Genomic DNA, 18,921 nt, shown 5'->3' on the forward strand with positions numbered 1-18,921 from the left:
ACTTTCTTTTTATTATTGTTGTTGAAAGCAAAGTGTCTGGGCCCAGTGGCAACAGTGAAAGCCTTCAGGGTTATATTCCTTATACCATAAGGAATATATTTTTGCTCATACAAGTGATTGGTAAGATTTTCCCCCTGCAAAGACCTCTGCATGGGTGATCACAGAAATGATGTACATCACTTTATGGATGGATGACGCTAGAATCTATGTATATAAAAAGAAAGGAGTATTTCCCCTTGCAGTTTTAGCAGCTGGAAAGGCACTGATTATATTGCTTCGTCAGTTATATTTTGACCTATGTGGTAACCCAGATTTGAAGACAGAGAAGAAAATCTGTTTGAGAAACGGACTCAAAGTGGAATTTATGCATCAGACCAGTTAATAGGATTAGATGGAGTATTTTATTTTTATTTTATTTTTTGCCATTTTCAATATCGCTGTTAAGAAACCACCAGTCCACAAGTGGTGAACGGCAATATCTTCAGATTTACAGCCTTTGGGTGTTTGTTTATGGATGGTCAGCTTTGAGTGCTTCAGTATCTCCTAGATTGCTAGAGGGAATAATTGGATATTTAAAGAACGGCAGATCTGTACTTGTTGTTTATAAATATTTATTGGAATATTGTCTGCCTTTCCTGGACCAGGGTAGTCTTGCTACAATAATACGTGCACTGGTGACTTCCCATTTAGACTGCTACAGCGTGCTCTACATGGGGCTGCCTTTGAAGACAGTTGGGTGCGAAATGTTGCCGTCAGATGGTTGAGCCGCAGAACTAGGTGTGATAATGGACGGGGTGGCATTTAAGGTGCTCATTGTGGTGCATAAAACACTTGAGTACTTAAAGGAGCAGTTCTTTCTGTATCCGCCAGACCGTAATCTGAGATCCACTGGGGAGAGACCATAATTGCAGGCTGAGCCCCAGTGACATCCTCTTCTTCGTTTAATTTATATAGCGTCCTATACCCAGGGATCTCAGGGCGTTTCACGGAATAAAATCAAGATATAAAACCGCAAAATAAAAATAAAAACAACAACCCAATAAAACACAAAAACCCCACATTTTAAAAGGGTAAAGGATCAGATCAACCAAAGGCCTGGTTAAAAAGCAACATTTTTGCCTGGCATCTAAAGGTGTACAGTGGTACCTCCGGTTAAGAACTTAATTTGTTCTGGAGGTCTGTTCTTAACCTGAAACTGTTCTTAACCCGAAGCACCACTTTAGCTAATGGGGCCTCCCGCTGCCACTGCGCCGCTGCTGTAAAATTTCTGTTCTTATCCTGAAGCAAAGTTCTTAACCTGAGGTACTATTTCTGGGCTAGCGGAGTCTGTAACCTGAAGCGTATGTAACCTGAGATACCACTGTATAATGAAGGAGCCAGGCAAACTTCCCTGGGGAGAGCATTCCACAGACAGGGAGCCACTGCAGAGAAGGCCCCGTTCTTGTGTTGCCACCCTCAGGACCTGTTGAGGAGGAGGCACACGAAGAACAGCCTCAGAAGATGATCTCAGGGTCTGGGTAGGTTCATATGGAAAGAGGTGGTCCTTGAGATATTGCGGTCCTGAGCCATTTAAGGCTTTATAGGTCAAAACCTGCACTTTGAACTGGGCTCAGAAACTAATTGGTAGCCAGTGCAGGCGGACCAGGATCGGTGCAATATGTTCAACAGCCTTGCTCCTGTGAGAAACCTGGCCGCTGAATTCTGCACTAGCTGAAGTTTCCAAACTGTCTTCAGAGGCAGCCCTACGTATAACGCATTGCGGTAATCTAACCTTGAGGTTACCAGGGCATAGACAACAGTGGTTAGGCTATCCCTGCCCAGATAGGGGTGTAGCTGGGCCACCAACCGAAGCTGAAGGAAGGCACTCCGGGCCACTGAGGCCACCTGAGCCTCATCATGGCAGGTTCTTCTTGTTGTGGCTCTCTGCTTGGAGATTCCATCCCACTGGAAATATGTTCTCTTCATCCTTTACTGAAGACATATTTGTTCCGTCAGGACTTTGGAGGTTCATAAGAGCATTTGCACTTCCCACTCCTATGGGATTTCATCCTCTGCCACTGCTGGTTTTAAGATAATTGCATTCCTATGCTTTCATGATGGATGTTTCATTCAGTGTTTTTTATTATGATTTGTAGCCCGCCCTGCGAACCTCAGCAGAAGGGAGGTTTAAAAATATGACAAATAAATAAATCTCCAGCCAATCTGAGCTTAATTGCATTCATAGATCACTTAGATTCTGCAGCACGTTGTATGCAGGTCCTGATAATAAACATACCACGGGAGAACAAATTGCATTTGGCTCCTGTCCAAATGAAGCTAGCCAAGGCAGGATCTTGTAGAGGAACTAAGTTATAATGGGAAGGAATTGCTATTTTGTAATTCTATCTCTTAAAAAACCAAAACAAACAAGAATAAGGTGAGATCAGGTAGGATTGTTCAGCCTTGGCAGAAATGGGGGGAAAGGGAGCTGGAAACAATTAATTGCCCTGAAACTTCTGCATTGTGTTGTAATAACACACCGAAATCAGATGGGTCATATAATTACAGCCGTGCAATAATTCTCTGTGCGCCCCAACCTACCGTTCCCTGTGTCTCTTGGGGAGCTGCCAGACAGCTTTTCCCATTTTGCCATTTGTTTAGTGGTTACGTGGCAATTACGCGGGGCTCTGCTTTGACTAATTATCAGTCACGAAAACCATTAGAGGAGCCAATGGATTAAGTAATAATTACAGTGATTCATTATATTCTTCTCCCCTTAGGGCTCTTATTCCCCTCGTTGCCTGCAGAAAGCAAAGTAGTCATTAGAGCGCCGAGGTTAAAAAGAGTGCAGGATGGCCATGCAAAGGATATATATATATGAAGAACCAGATAGACCACATCTTGGCTTCAAACCTCAATGATCATCACCATCAACAACTACCGTATTTTTGGCTCTATAACACGCACCGGACCATAACACGCACGTAGTTTTTAGAGGTGGAAAACAAGAAAAAAATTATTCTAAACGAAACAGTGGATGTATGATTTTTGTGGTTCATGCTGTGGCCACAGACATGTGATCTGACAGTGAGTTTGGAGTAGCTCAATGCAAAAATCGTGAGGATCCATGTGGACCCATGCTTTGTAACCATGTTTTTGCACTACTGCGGCCCCAGGCAACAGTGCGTGCATGGTTTTTTTGGTGCAAGATGTAGCCATGGACATGCTATGTGATCTGATGGTGAATTTGGGGTGACCCAGTGCAAAAATCCTGAGGATCCATGTGGATCCGTGCTTTGTAACCACGTTTTAAGTGGGGAGGGAAGGAAAAGCACTCAATGGACAAGGAGCACGCATGGGGTGTGTGGAGAAGGATGCTGCTAATAATGCAGGAGAGGGGTTTAAGGGGAGAAGAAGCACACGTGGGGTGTGTGGAGAAGGATGCTGCTAATAATGAAGAAGAGGGGTATAAGGGGAGAAGGCTCCTCTCCTCTCCCACTTTGCTCCTTTAAAGCAAGCAGGCTCTGCTTTTCTCCCTCCTCCCCGCTCATCCCCGGCTTAGCGAGCTGAAAAACTTTGCTGCTATTTAGCAAGCTGAGTGGGGAGGAGAGAGGGACAGAGAGCCTGCTTGCTTTAAAGGAGCCAACCGGACAGGAGCCGCTTACACTCGTGTAAGCAGCTCCTCTCCTCTCCCGCTTTGCTCCTTTAAAGAAGCAGGCTCTCTGTCCCTCTCTCCTCCCCACTCAGCGGCTCTTCTCCCGCTTTGCAGTTTCAAAGCGAGCCACGGAGGAGGGAAGGAAGGGGAACCATGAATCCTCTGCTCACGACTGCAGCAGATCCCCCCGTCATCCGTAGGCATTTGCTCCATAACACGCACAGACATTTCCCTTTACTTTCTAGGAGGAAAAAAGTGAGTGTTATGGTGCAAAAAATACGGCACTACATGGTGAGGTTATCAGAGCAACCTCCGCCCACCCAGGACTTGGATCAAGTTGTCCCAAGCAATGCTGCCCCTGAATCAACTATGGGAGATGGATTCAACAACCACCCAATATTCCTCAACATCGCTGTGACCACATGGGCATTCGTGTCTACGTGGGTAGCTGTTTCCATGAGTGCATTTGTGCACCTTTGTCCATGCATGAGTGCTTTCAATTTCATGGGTGGGTTTCTTTCTCTTTCTTTTTGATAACATTTTATTAATTTTCCAACAACAGCAACAACACAAAATCAAATCAAAACAAAACAAATTGACTTCCCCCAGTCCCTTCCTTGGTTCCATTATTAATCAACATACTGCATGTCCTTTGTTAAATTTGCAATCCATTTGTATAACCTGCTATCCATTCATAATCAAATTACAAGTATTTCTAAAACCCTGCTAATGTATTAACCTGTCTACAATGCTTCTGTATATATGCAATAAACATCTTCCATTTTCCCTTAAACTCGTTGTCATCTCTTCCTCTTAGTTTCATTGTCAGTTTTGCCATTTCAGCATATTCCATTAATTTAAGTTGACAATCTTCTTTAGCTGGGACATCTTCTTCTTTCCAAAGTTGGGCTAATAATGTCCATGAAGCCATAGTTGCACACAAAGTTCTTTTGTGATCTTGGTAAATCCACTCCTGTGAGACCTAATAGGAAAGCTTCTGGTTTTTTAAACAAAGGTTCTTTGAAACATCTTCTTCATTTCATCATAAATCATTTCCCAATATTCCTTTATAATTTTACAATCCCACCACATGTGAAAGAATGTCCCTTCTGTTGTTTTACATTTCCAGCACTTGCTTTCCTTAGTTTTATACATTTTTGCTAATTTAACTGGAGTTAGATACCATCATGAGTGGATTTCAATGTAGCACTAATTTATGAAGTCCCTTAGTAGTGTACTAAGCCGAATGGCCTGCACAATAAATGGTGCAGGAGGAAAGCAGAGGTTCTCATAGGAGGTTGCTCAACAGATTGCTGTAGCCCTGATATTTCCAGTTGCACAACCTACTTCCACCCGTGCAACTGTTGAGCTGCATTTCATATTGTGCAACCGTCATTCTTGGCTTTAGGTTAGCACAATAGTCCTTGCTCTGGTCGTCAGGAAACACCAATGCCAGACCCTCCAAGTGTCCCTCTTTCCCTCCAACCTATGGAGGCTGATCTGAAGGACAAGGTATTGGTCAATGGTGCACTCCCAGGGAGAATTCTCCGCTAAGAGCTCCAATCCAGATTAAGGTGGCTGAATCCAGCTGAAAACAGCGGGTCTGTAACAACTCATGTCTAACTTGTTCCATTGGTTTCGGACATGTCATCATGATGAGCTACATCAGGATCTTTGTGCAACGAACTATTGGATTGCTCAAAACTGGCTGATTGTTGCATTTCCCAGCTGCCTTCTCAGGTTTGTGTTAAGTAAGGTGGACAGGCAAACCGTGCTGTTCCTTACTCTTCCTATCCATTTCTGATTTTGTGTGATGCAGGAATGGGGAACATCTGGCCCTCCAGATGTTGCTGGATAACAAGTCCCAGCAGCTGCAGCAACCGTCGCCAATGACCAGGGGAGATGGGAGTTGTACCCTCCCTAAGCTGTGCAGAAGCTACCTGGGCTTTGGGAAGGTGGTGCCAGACCTCTGATAGGATGTTGGGGCCTTCCTACCTTCTTCCCAAAACTGGGTGGGCTTTGGGAAGGTGGCAGGAGGGCTCTTGGACCCCGTCCGAGAATCACACCTGCCTCCCAGAAGCTTCCTGGGCTCTGGGAAGGAAACGCCAGGGGGACATTTAGGGGACTAGTCTAGTAACCATAGGCCATTGACCACGCACCAATGATTGCAAGGGAAGATAAGCAGCGGTGGACAAGTTGCCTGTAGCATTTTCCTCATTGTGGAGCCCTCCATCAACCTGTGGACTGGCAGAGTGACTAGAACACATGTTGGAGAGCCCAGAACACATGTTGGAAAGCAAAGCAAGACCCTGACAGAGAGTCCTAGCCCAGGCGGTGATAGTGATCTTGATCCTAAACCCGCTTTGGGGTAGCTTCCCTAGAAAGACAGGATGCAACAGTGAAGCCCGGCTCCTTTTACTGATCTTTTGTTGTTCCTTTGTCCTGTATGAAATGTATCTGGAACTTCCTTCTCTATCTACACAGAGCATTGCAAAACCTGCTGGTTATATAACCAGCTTCTGCTCTGTATTATTCAGTCCCTTACTTGCCCCAGTTAGATGGCACATGGCATTCTCACTTCAGAAGGTCATGGAGGCCTCTTTTCCCTCCAGGTTGTACAGTGTTGCCTGCATATGAATGTAGATGCAGAAAAAGAACATTAAGGATACAGCATCACATACAGGCTGCTCCCACCTTCACCAAATCCTATTCCTAATCCTAATAATAATAATAATAATAATAATAATAATAATACCCTGCCCGTTGGGCTGAGTTTCCCCAGCCACTCTGGGCGGCTCCCAACAGAATATTAAAACACGATAAAACATCAAACATTAAAAACTTCCCTATACAGGGCTGCCTTCAGATGTCTTCTAAAAGACAGATAGTTGCTTATTTCCTTGACATCTGATGGAAGGGCGTTCCACAGGATGGGCACAGAGAAGGCCCTCTGCCTGGTTCCCCCTGTAACCTCACTTCTTACAGTGAAGGAACTGCCAGAAGGCCCTTGGAGCTGGACCTCAGTGTCCGGGCTGAACAATGGAGGTGGAGACGCTCCTTCAGGTATACTGGGCCGAGGCCACTTAGGGCTTTAAAAGTCAGCACCAACACTTTGAATTGTGCTCAGAAACGTACTGGGAACCAATGTAGGTCTTTTGGGACCAATGTTATATGGTCCTGGCAGTCACTCCCAGTCACCAGTCTAGCTGCCACATTCTGGATTAGTTGTAGTTTCTGGGTCACCTTCAAAGGTAGCCCCACGTAGAGCACATTGCAGTAGTCCAAGCAGGAGATAACTAGAGCATGCACCACTTCTAGGCACTCAAAGCCATCTTAAACAACCCTTCCCAGTCACTAACACAGCTGGGGGTGTCTAGATAAATGACGATTGGCCATTGGTCACCACTTTCTACCCTGTGGTTCATGGGTTGTCCAGCCATTTGGGCAAATTGAGAGATTTTACCACACTAGTTCAATCTTCCCATTGTTCTGGCTACTAGGCAAGGTAGGAATGCATTAGGGTCCAGGTCAGGGGCATCTCAGACCCCGAGATTTCAAGGCCGAAACCTGATGGCTAGGGGCAGCCTCTGGTGACGTGATGGCTGGTAGACCCTGATGATGTCACAGGGCAGCCCCTGGTGATTCCTCCCATGTGCTCTCTCCCATCACCGAGCCCTGGAGATGGAGGTTAATTGGGACAAGGAAGGAGGGAGTGGAGAAGGAGGGACTCCCTAGAGAGTCTATGTAATAATTTGTAGCTGTCTGCTGCCGGACTGAAGCTTGCAAACTGCATGCATAGTGTTCTGCAAACAGGAAATTAAGGCACTCTCACCCACCTAGTGATTCAGGCCCTCCCCTGCCACCTGGAGACACCCAGGGAAGTCTGGAGACTTCAGGTCAACCCTTGGTGGTCTGGCAATTCTACTGTGCAGTGGTGAACAGTTTCTTGCAGACCATCAGGGTGTAGCTTATTACGACCTTAAGAATAAGCAGTAGCCTTTTGTGTGTGTGTATAGGGGCCGGCCCAGCCATTAGGCATGGTGAGCCCGCTGCCTCTGGAAGCAGAAGCTTCTGCGGTGGCACCCCTGCGGGTGCCCTGTCTGCCTTAACACTTCCACCAGGGAGAAAAGGTGGCACTGGCATGATTTTGAATGAGATCGCGTCCATTTTGGGCGAGATCTTCCCTGAAACGGCGTAATACCTTGCTGAGCTCACACTACTTCCTGTGAGATCTCACTCTGGCCTGAAATCGGCGGTGATGGTGGCAGCACTTTTCCACCAGCGGTGAATGTGGTCCCTTGAGCAGTTCAGGTTGTGGCAACAGCAGGTTTGTGGCTTGCAGCAGCAGTGGCTAGGCAGGGCAGCATTTCTCATTTTGCCTTAAGCCAGGAGTCAGCAAACTTTTTCTGCAGGGGGGCAGTCCACTGTCACTCAGACCTTGTGGGGGTCTGGACTATATTTTTTTGGGGGGGGAATGTCGCAAGAGCACCAGGCAGGCTTACGTGTGCCTTGCGAGCGGCAGGGGCTGGCAGTGGTGGTGGTGGCGGCGGAGAGACAACGAGTGGCGCACGGAAGGGCTGGCTCAGGAGAGGGGCTGCTTTAAATGGTGGCCACTCAAGAGGAGCACTCAGTCAACTAGGGCTCAAAAAAGCCCAGCCCCCTTCCTCCTCTAGGCAGGGCAGGGAGAAGCCAGGAGGAGGGAGGGAGGAGGTCCACTGCCACTGTCATGTGAGGGAGAGGGAAGGAGAGGAAAAGAATGCACATGCTGGCGATCCACATGCTTGCAATCCCCAGACCATCTGCGGGTCGGATCCAGAAGGCAATTGGGCCTGATCTGGCCCGCGGGCCTTAGTTTGCCGACCCATGCCTTAAGCGGACTCCTGTGTATACACACAGAGAGAGATACATTTCTGTATCAGGCAGTGTTTTATTACAGTGACAGGAGACTGGTGGAAATGTAGATTGCACAGAGCACATCGTTCAAATTTGCTTTATCGCAGCGGTGAAAAGGTTACTGCTACCCACGGAGATTTCGTTTCTTTTGTTAAATGATGGCAGCAGCAGCAGCAGCCGCCAAAGAACGTGAGTGAGTTCCATCTATCATAAGCTTTTCTGCCTAGTATAGACAGAGCTCCTCAAAATAGGAGCGATCCACACCAACGTTGAACAGAGTGGCAGCCTGAATAACTCTGCCTAACTCCATACAGTGGTGCCCCGCAAGACGAATGCCTCGCAAGACGGAAAACTCGCTAGACGAAAGAGTTTTCCGTTTTGGAGGTGCTTCGCAAAACGAATGTCTTGCGAGTTCCTGCTGGTTTTTTTCCCTCCCCCCCTTTTTCTAAGCCGCTAAGCCGCTTATCAGCTGATCCGATCAGCAGATAAACCACTAAAAGCCGCTAATAGCGCTAATCCACTAATCCGTCAATGGGCTTGCTTCGCAAGACGAAAAAACCGCTAGATGAAGAGAATCACAGAACGGATTCTTTTCGTCTTGCGAGGCACCACTGTACCAACATAAGCAGCACAGGGGAGTGTGACTTCCAAAAATGACCGCTCCCCACATCAAATGGAGGGCGCCCTTTGCGTGCCCGTGGGCAGCACCCCCCCATCCTACATGACTCCCATCAGAGCCCTCCTGGACCACCTCCCCAAGTCGCAAACCTTGAGGTTCCCTCCAAACCTCAGTTCAAACAACCAATCATGACTGGGGAGGCATAGCCAGGAGAGCAGACCAAGTAAGGCAGTGGTTCCCTGTAACCTCTCTTCTCACAGTGAGGGAACCACCAGAAGGCCCTTGGAGCTGGACCCCAGTTTCTGGGCTGAACGATGGGGATAGAGATGCTCCTTCAGGTATACTGGGTGGCAGCCATTTAGGGCTTTCAAGGTCAGCAGCAACACTTTGAATTGTGCTCAGAAACATACTGGGAACCAATGTAGGTCTTTCAGGACCGGTGTTATGTGGTCTCGGCGGCCGCTCCCAGCCACCAGTCTAGCTGCCGCATTCTAGATTAGTTGTAGTTTCTGGGTCACCTTCAAAGGTAGCCCCATGTAGAGAGCATGGCAGGAAGAAGAAGAAGAAGAAGAAGAAGAAGAAGAAGAAGAAGAAGAAGAAGAAGAGTAGTAGTAGTAGTAGTAGTAGTAGTTTGGATTTGATATCCCACTTTATCACTACCTGAAGGAGTCTCAAAGTGGCTAACATTCTCCTTTTCCTTCATCCCCGACAACAAACACTCTGTAAGTTGAGTGAGGCTGAGAGACTTCAAAGAAGTGTGACTGGCCCAAGGTCACCCAGCAGCTGCATGTGGAGGAGCGGAGACGCGAACCTGGATCACCAGATTACGAGACTACCGCTCTTAACCACTACACCACACTGGTAATCCAAGCCACCTTCAAAGGTAGCCCCACATAGAGTGCATGGCAGTAGTCCAAGCCATCAGGTGCAATTGGTGGGCATAGAATAAAAATAAGGGGGTGGTGAAAGCATAAAGAAAAAAGAAAAGTGAAGAACAATTTGAAAAACCATTCTACATGTTTCATCTGTTGTGTAATGATGCTTACCGCCAGGTCGGGCGCTGTTGAAGGGAGGGCAACAACATGTCCCCTGGATCTGGCAGTTGTGCTGGCTGGACGCGAGCGGTTTTCCTGGGCTCGTGTGAACCCTTTTCAGTTTCACCCAGGCCCAGGAAGAGGGTGGCAGCTTGCCTGCCGATTTGGCCATTGGCAGGTAGGATGCAGCGCCGGCCACGCCCCTTTGCTTGAAGAAAGTAGACTTCCAGGGGGATGCTGAGTAAAAATAAATTTCTAAAAAGAAGACAGTAGGCCAAATAAGTTTGGGAACTTCTGTGGTAAGCAGAGGGAGGGGCCTGACACAGAGGGCTAGGGAGCGAAGGGGGAGTTGCAAGCCAGTTCGGACAACTGCTTCAGCTAGACAGCAGCAACCTTTAGATGTCTCTGTGTGTTCTCTGTTCTGCTTCCTTAATAAAGAAACAGAAGAATCAGCTACATTAAAAAAGAAAAGAAAGCATTTTAAATGCATTATAAAGCAGCAGATGGTGACAGCAGTCACGAAATTAAAAGACGCCTGCTTCTTGGGAGAAAAGCAATGACAAACCGAGACAGCATCTTAAAAAGCAGAGACATCACCTTGCCAACAAAGGTCCGTATAGTTAAAGCTATGGTTTTCCAGGTACAGTGGTACCTCGGGTTACATACGCTTCAGGTTACAGACTCCACTAACCCAGAAATAATAACTCAGGTTAAGAACTTTGCTTCAGGATAAGAACAGAAATTGTGCAGCGGTGGCGCAGCGGCAGCAGCAGGAGGCCCCATTAGCTAAAGTGGTGCTTCAGGTTAAGAACAGTTTCAGGTTAAGAACAGACCTCTGGAACGAATTAAGTTCTTAACCTGAGGTACCACTGTAGTGATGTATGGAAGTGAGAGCTGGACCATAAAGAAGGCTGATCGCTGAAGAATTGATGCTTTTGAATTATGGTGCTGGAGGAGACTCTTGAGAGTCCCATGGACTGCAAGAAGATCAAAATTCTGAAGGAGGCGGCGCGAAACAAGTAATGGCGGTCCTCTTCGCGCTGCGAAGAGGGGCTCCGCAGAAAAGGGTCGTTCGCTGTGGCAAAGCGACGACCCACTAAGAAAAACCACGAGCAGAGTGAGCTCGTGGCCGTGGGATCCGGCGGGCACCAAGAGCAACCCCCAAAACGAAGAAGGGACCCCGTAAGGGGCTCCGGAAGCGCGGAGGGGAAGCGGTGCTGTGGATTCATCGCTCTTTCTGTGGGAGTGAAGCCGCGCGGCTGTTACGGATGAGCGCCGACCTTTCTTCCTTCTACATTGGATTACAGACCAACTACTCGTGAGTAAGATCTACCTGAGATTGGATTACAAAATTTAAGAATTTGGCTGAAAGCGGGAGACGAGAAAAAGGAAGTCCGTCTCCCGATGGTGCTTAGTGATCAAAGGCAAAGGATTTGACAGGCTGGAAGCAGCACAGAAGGGCTTTAAACCAAGAGAAATCATACGCTTAGAGAAGCTGGAAACTGAAAGGCAAGTTACTTTTATTTCTTTGGGACTGATTCTATCTTTCTTTATGGGGACTTCCTCCTCTGCTAAACTTATTAAAAAATTCTAAAGACTTTAAAAACCCAAGCCCCGGACTTGCAGCGGGACAAAAGGCTGTTTTGCAGATACACTTACAAATCTGAAATGGTTATTTAGAGGCATCACTGTTGGATACAATTTAACAACTGTACTTTGCACCTTTTAAGAGACTTGTGGCAACATTGTGAGAGCTCTGCTTGAGGGAAAAGGTCTTCCCCAAAGACTATTGTTAATTTACTTAATTGCAGGAACTTTAATGGCGACTGAAACTTTGTTTCTTCCTTCCTGAACTGCAACAGTACTCCCTCTAGTGGAGTTTGGGATTTACAATTTCCTGGGAACCAACTTTGCTTTGTCTCTCTGTGGTTTGGTTGTTTACTCCAAGGCCTGCCTTTCCCAGGAAATTTTTGACAGCCTGACCTTGAATCCAAAGACAGGTGGGGAATGAGCGACAGAGTAAAAACAAGAGCTGCGTCGAAGGCAGGGAAAGGCAAACTGACACAAACAACCCTATTTTCTCAGGGACGTAGATCTTCAGTCCCTGCCGTCTTGCAGACTGCACCCTCGCCAACAACTCTAGCTGAAGAAGCTGAACAATTAACAGGTGAGGATATGGCATCTGGAGGGTCTAACACTTTGTTAGAGGAAATGCTACAACAATTTGCAATTTTGAACAAAAAAGTGGATGACCAAACTGCAAAAATTGATTTAGCCACATCCTCAATTACCAAACTTTCAGAACAGGTGGCTAAGCACTCACAAGACATTGGAAATCTAAACGACGCAACATCTGAAAATCGAAAACTGGCGGAGGCTGCGAACCAAAAAGCAGAGGCCGCAGCAAAAGGAGTGGAGGAACTGAAAGGAGAGGTAAGACCCCTCCACAAACATATTACAGACCAGCAGGCCTACCTGTCTTTGGTGGAACTGCGAAACAAGGAAAATAATCTGAGATTACGCTCTATCCCAGAGATTGAGAAAGAGGACTTGATAGGCTTTCTAACAGCAGAATTCTCTAAATTCTGGGGTATTAATGAAGACACAGACTTTAAAATAACAACGGCATTTAGATTGGGAAGAGTTGTTGGAAAGGACAGGCCTAGAGACTGTTTGATCATCTTAAGGACTAAACAGGAGAGAGACAAGCTACTTGACCTACATTTTAACAAAGCACTTGTGATACAGGACAGAAGAGCACAAATTTACAAGGACATCCCTAAGCAATTATTGGATCTCAGATCTAACTATACTGACCTAGCTGGACTTTTGAGAGGTAACGGAATACCATACAGGTGGGAGTTTCCACAAGGTCTTTCATTCAAATACAAAGGAAAGAAGATAAAAATCAAAACGAAAGAGGATAGCCAGAAGTTCCTACACGACAACGGAGAAGACTTGCAGAAAGGAGCAGCAGCTATTTGGCCACCACCTGAGTCTGGGAAAGAGCCACCACCTTCGGATCCGGACAAAAAAGAAGACACCCAATAAAGAGTAACAACAGATCGATACAGGATGTCCCTGCAGCTGTATAGTTGGAACATTAATGGCGCGAATTCCCCAGAAAAACGCAAAAGGATCTTCCATATTCTAAAGAAAGAAAATTTGGATATAATCTGTTTGCAAGAAACTCATGTGACCAGGTTACACAAGAAGGTGTTAATAAATAAAAGACTAGGCCAAGAATTTATTTCATCAGACAGAGTTAAAAAGAGAGGCGTGGTGATCTACGCCAAGGAGAACCTTTCACCAAAATTCTTGTTCAAAGATGAACAAGGAAGAATCCTGGCTATCGAAATATCGACCCAAGGAGAGAAAATATTGATATTAGGAATCTACGCACCAAATGAGGGGAAATCAGAATTTTACAAGAAGCTGCATGAGACATTACTGGACTATCTGGACTACTCTAACATCATTATGATGGGAGATATGAATGGGGTTGTCTCTACTTTAATGGATAAGTCACAGAACCAGAATTTGACCAAAGATGGAAGACTACCAAAAACCTTTTTCGAATTAACTGACAATATGGATTTAATTGATTTATGGAGGACGAGAAACCCCCTTGGTAAAGAAGGAACTTTCTTTTCTGAGGCCCATCTGTCATGGACAAGAATCGACCAAATTTGGACAACTAGAGGGCTGGCACCTAAGACTACAAAAATAGAAATCTGCCCAAAGACATGCTCCGACCATAACGCTTTGAAAATGGAAATGAGACTAACTACTGCCGACTCCTTCAGATGGAAAATGAATGACAATTTATTAAGAGATCAAGAGATTGTAAAGAAGGCCCAAAAAGCTTTAAAGGACTATTTTGAAATTAATTTGAATACCTCGGTGGAAAAAAGAATAATCTGGGACGCGAGTAAAGCTGTTATGAGAGGGTTTCTGATACAACAGAATACGATCAAGAAAAAGTTCTGGAATGGTAAAAAGGATAAGATATTGGAGAAGATAAGGGATGGTGAGAAAAAATTAAGATTAAACCCAAAATCAAAGGAGACTTTAAGAGAAATTAAATTCCACCAGTCACAATATGCGAAACTGATCAATCAAGAAGTGGAATGGAAGATTAAACAAATGAAACAAAGATCCTTTGAGTCGGCGAATAAATGTGGGAAACTGCTAGCTTGGCAGTTGAAAAAGAGACAAAAATTAAATTACGTTACCAATCTAGAAGTTGAAGGAAAGAACATTCAGAAACCGGGAGAAATTAGAAAGTGTTTCCAGAAATATTTTAAAAAATTGTATACACAAGGATCCGAGGATGCGACTGAGATAGAACAATTTTTGAAAGAAAACGGCCTTCCAGAAATATCACAAGAAAAGAGATCAATCTTGAACTGTAAAATAACACAACAGGAAATTGAGGATGCCATTCAGAATATGCAGCTAGGCAAATCTCCAGGCCCTGATGGACTCACCTCCAAATATTATAAGACTTTAAAAGACTACTTGATACAACCATTAATGGAGGTTTGTAACCAGATTATGGGGGGAGGGAGGGCACCAGATACGTGGAAAGAAGCATTCATCACATTGATACCTAAAGTGGAAACTGAAAAGACTCAACTTAAGAACTACCGACCCATCTCACTCCTAAATGTGGATTATAAAATATTTGCGGATGTTTTAGCAAATAGATTTAAAAAAGTATTAAATGAAGTAATTCATAAGGACCAAGCAGGCTTTCTCCCAGGTAGACATTTGTTTGACAACACTAGGAACATTATCGATATTTTGGAACTTTTACAAACAAATATTAATACCAAAGCAGTGTTAATTTTTATTGATGCGGAGAAGGCCTTTGACAACATTTCTTGGAAATTTATGAAGAAAAACTTGGAAGGGATGGGAGTGGGAAGGGGGTTTGAGAATGGAATAGAGGCAATCTATTCAGAACAAAAAGCTAAGTTGATAGTGAACAATGTGGTGACAGAAGAACTTCATATTGAAAAAGGAACACGCCAGGGGTGCCCCCTATCCCCTCTGTTGTTTATTTCGGTTCTGGAGGTTTTGCTGAATATGATAAGGGAGGATCGGCAGGTACAAGGAATACGGGTCGGAGCGAAACAATATAAACTGAAAGCATTTGCAGATGACTTGGTTTTAACATTACAGGAGCCAGAACCTAGTACAAAAAGAGTTTTGGAATTGATTCAGAAATTTGGTCGGGTGGCGGGTTTTAAGTTGAACAAACAAAAAACCAAAGTGTTAGGGAAAAATTTGACGGTTATTGAAACAGAGGGGTTCCAGAGGGAAACGGAACTAAACATTGTTAAAAAAGTGAAATACCTGGGGGTCAATCTGTCTTCTAAGAATTTGAATCTATTCAAAGATAATTATGAAAAATGTTGGTCAGAGGTTAAAAAAGACTTTGAAATTTGGTCAAGACTGAAATTATCCTTGTTAGGCCGAATTGCAGTTATAAAAATGAACGTTTTGCCAAAAATGTTGTTTCTGTTTCAAGCCTTGCAGGTCGTGGACAGAGTGGAATGTTTTGGAAAGTGGCAGAGGGATATCTCTAGGTTCGTCTGGCAGGGCAAAAAGCCCCGAATAAAGTTTAAAATATTAACTGATGCAAAGGAGAGAGGGGGGTTTGCCCTGCCGGACTTAAGGTTATATTATGAAGCTGCGGCCTTCTGCTGGATGAAGGATTGGATCTTATTGGAAAACACTGATGTCCTAGATCTGGAAGGCTTTAACAATTCGTTAGGTTGGCATGCGTATTTGTGGTATGACAAGGGGAAAACATATGGAATGTTCAAAAACCATATTGTCAGGAAAGCAATATATATGGTCTGGAAAAAATACAAAGACTTATTGGAAAGTAAAACTCCGAGGTGGATTTCACCAATAGAGGCCAAAGCTCGGAAAACAGCCAATATGGAGGCACACTGGCCAAAATATTGGGAAATAATAGAAAACATTGGAGGTAATTGGAAGTTGCAGAGCTTTGAAAAACTAAAGGATAAGGTGCAAAATTGGCTACACTATGCCCAAATTAATGAGGTTTTTAAGCTAGATAAAAAGGTAGGATTCCAGGTGGAAAAATCGAAACTTGAGACAGAGTTGTTAGAACCAAAGACCAAGGTATTATCGAGAATGTACAACTTGCTGCTTAAATGGAACACTCAGGATGAGACAGTTAAGTCAGCCATGATAAAATGGGCTCAAGACATTGGTTACAATATTATGTCCGAAGACTGGGAAAGGTTATGGACCACCGGTATGAAATTTACGGCATGTAGTGCCTTGAAAGAAAACATTATGAAAATGGTATACCGGTGGTACATGACCCCAGTCAAACTTGCTAAGATATACCATTTGTCTGACAATAAATGTTGGAAATGTAAGGAGGCTGAAGGGACATTCTTTCACCTCTGGTGGACTTGTCCAAGATTGAAGGCCTTTTGGGAAATGATTTATAACGAGTTAAAAAAGGTGTTTAAGTACACCTTCCCCAAGAAACCAGAGGCCTTCCTTCTGGGCATTGTCGGCCAGAAGGTGTTAAAAAAGGATAGAACTTTTTTTATGTATGCTACAACAGCAGCAAGAATCCTTATTGCTAAGCACTGGAAGACCCAAGATTTGCCCACACTGGAGGACTGGCAGACGCAATTGATGAACTACATGGAACTGGCCGAGATGACTGCAAGGATCCGAGACATGGGAGAAGAGGCAATGGAGGAGGAATGGAAAAAATTTAAAGACTATTTGCAGAAGTATTATAAGTTGTATGAAACATAAGACGTCGTATGATTGGGAACGTTAGCCCCAGCAATGAAATTTTATTATCTATGAAACTGACAATATTCATGAAAGAATCAAAGTTTAAACGGGTAAAAAGGATATTATGTTATATTTTTAGAGTAATTGGAGAATAAGAGATTTAAACTTAAATTGCAACTGAAAATGTAAAGAAACACATGAAATAAGGGTATAATTTGCTGGCAAATTTCATTATCAAGAATGCACTCATGTGGGAGATGTGGGGAAGTCCAAAGGAAATTTGAAATAAGTTGTCGAAATGGTTGAGATTTTCTGTTTTTTTCTTTCTTTTTGTCTTTAGCTCTGTCTTTTTTTTTGTTCTCTATGTAATTTGGAAAAAATGTAATAAAAATTATTATAAAAAAAAAACAAAATTCTGAAGGAAATCAGCCCTGAGTGCTCACTGGAAGGACAGATCCTGAAGCTGAGGCTCCAATACTTTGGCCACCTCATGAGAAGAGAAGACTCCCTGGAAAAGACCCTGATGTTGGGAAAGATGGAGGGCACAAGGAGAAGGGGACGACAGAGGACGAGATGGTTGGACAGTGTTCTTGAAGCTACCAGCATGAGTTTGACCAAACTGTGGGAGGCAGTGGAAGACAGAAGTGCCTGGCATGCTCTGGTCCATGGGGTCACAAAGAGTCGGACATGACTAAACGACTAAACAACAAAGCTGTGACACCAGATGGCATTATAGAGTTCCGTTTTCCAGCAACGTGATTTCCCACTATGAGGTTTACAATGTATTTTTCTGAAACGTTTTTATATATATATATATATGTCTAGATCCAGCCTAACTGTAAGTTAGCCAAGTGTGTTGCTCTCTTTCTTTGATCTGTGAACGACCTGTTCTCCTTGTCGGCCCTTTGGCCTGCCAGTTGTTGCTGAACTACAACTCCCATTAGAACCAGCCAATGCGGCCAATGATCAGGAATGTTGGGAGTTGTAGTCAAGCAACATTTGGAGGGCCAAGGATTCACCACACCTGTTCTGTGGCGTTCCGGAGGACGGGACAATGAGTTTTCAAAAGTTTCCTTGCTGGATCCTAACTTGCCAGGGGTCCGCTAGTGATTCGGTTGCGACAGCATTGTTTAAGCCAAGAGATTTCACCGCTCACATCCTGGGCTACTTCATTATACCACACCAGCCATCTATAACTGACATTTCCTTTAATTAAGAGGCAAGGGATTTGTCAATAGTTAATAGTTTGAATTCTCTCTGTGGGCTACCGAAGGGAAGATGCAAGGTGGGGTGAGACGATAACCAACGAAACAGCTCATTAAAGCGTTTCTTTGGGTGGGGGGAAGAGAGATAACTTTTGCCTTTAAAACAGTTGTCACCTGAGTGGTTTCCAAACCATTTGTTTAATCAATAAGAAGCCACCGTGTGCAAGTGGGTGAATTAATTAGCATATGCAAATCCAGCCGCTTCCTCTCATACACATCCCCCTCCTCTCGCAAGACAGCTACCATCCTTCAGTCTGTCCCACGTGAGTACAAATTGCACCCCCCCATTGACTTTAGGGTCCTCTTAGATCATCACAGGAGAGATTAGACCTGTTTGCTAACCTATCGTGCCTGGTGCTGAGCAGCCCGAGCTGCAGGATCGCAATGAGAAAGCAGAATTATCGAAATCCCTTCCCTCTAATAAATGGTATTGGCATTTCAATTCCATGCCGGCATTGATCACGCACGCCAGAAGAGACCTCGCGCATCTTTGCGAGCCTCTCTTTCTTCCCTGCTCTGCCTTCTTTACAAATTGCAGGCCTCCCTCGGGTTTTTTAAACAAAGACTAGTATCTCCTGAAAGGTCTTCACATCAGCGTAATCTCTATCATGCCTCAATTGCGACGTTGCCAGGGAGAAAGAGAGCAGGATCGCTCTCTGCCGCTGTGAACAGGAGACA

The sequence above is a fragment of the Podarcis vaucheri genome (genome assembly GCF_965113315.1).
Source record: "Podarcis vaucheri genome assembly, chromosome: 2".
Classification (NCBI taxonomy): Eukaryota; Metazoa; Chordata; class Lepidosauria; order Squamata; family Lacertidae; genus Podarcis; species Podarcis vaucheri.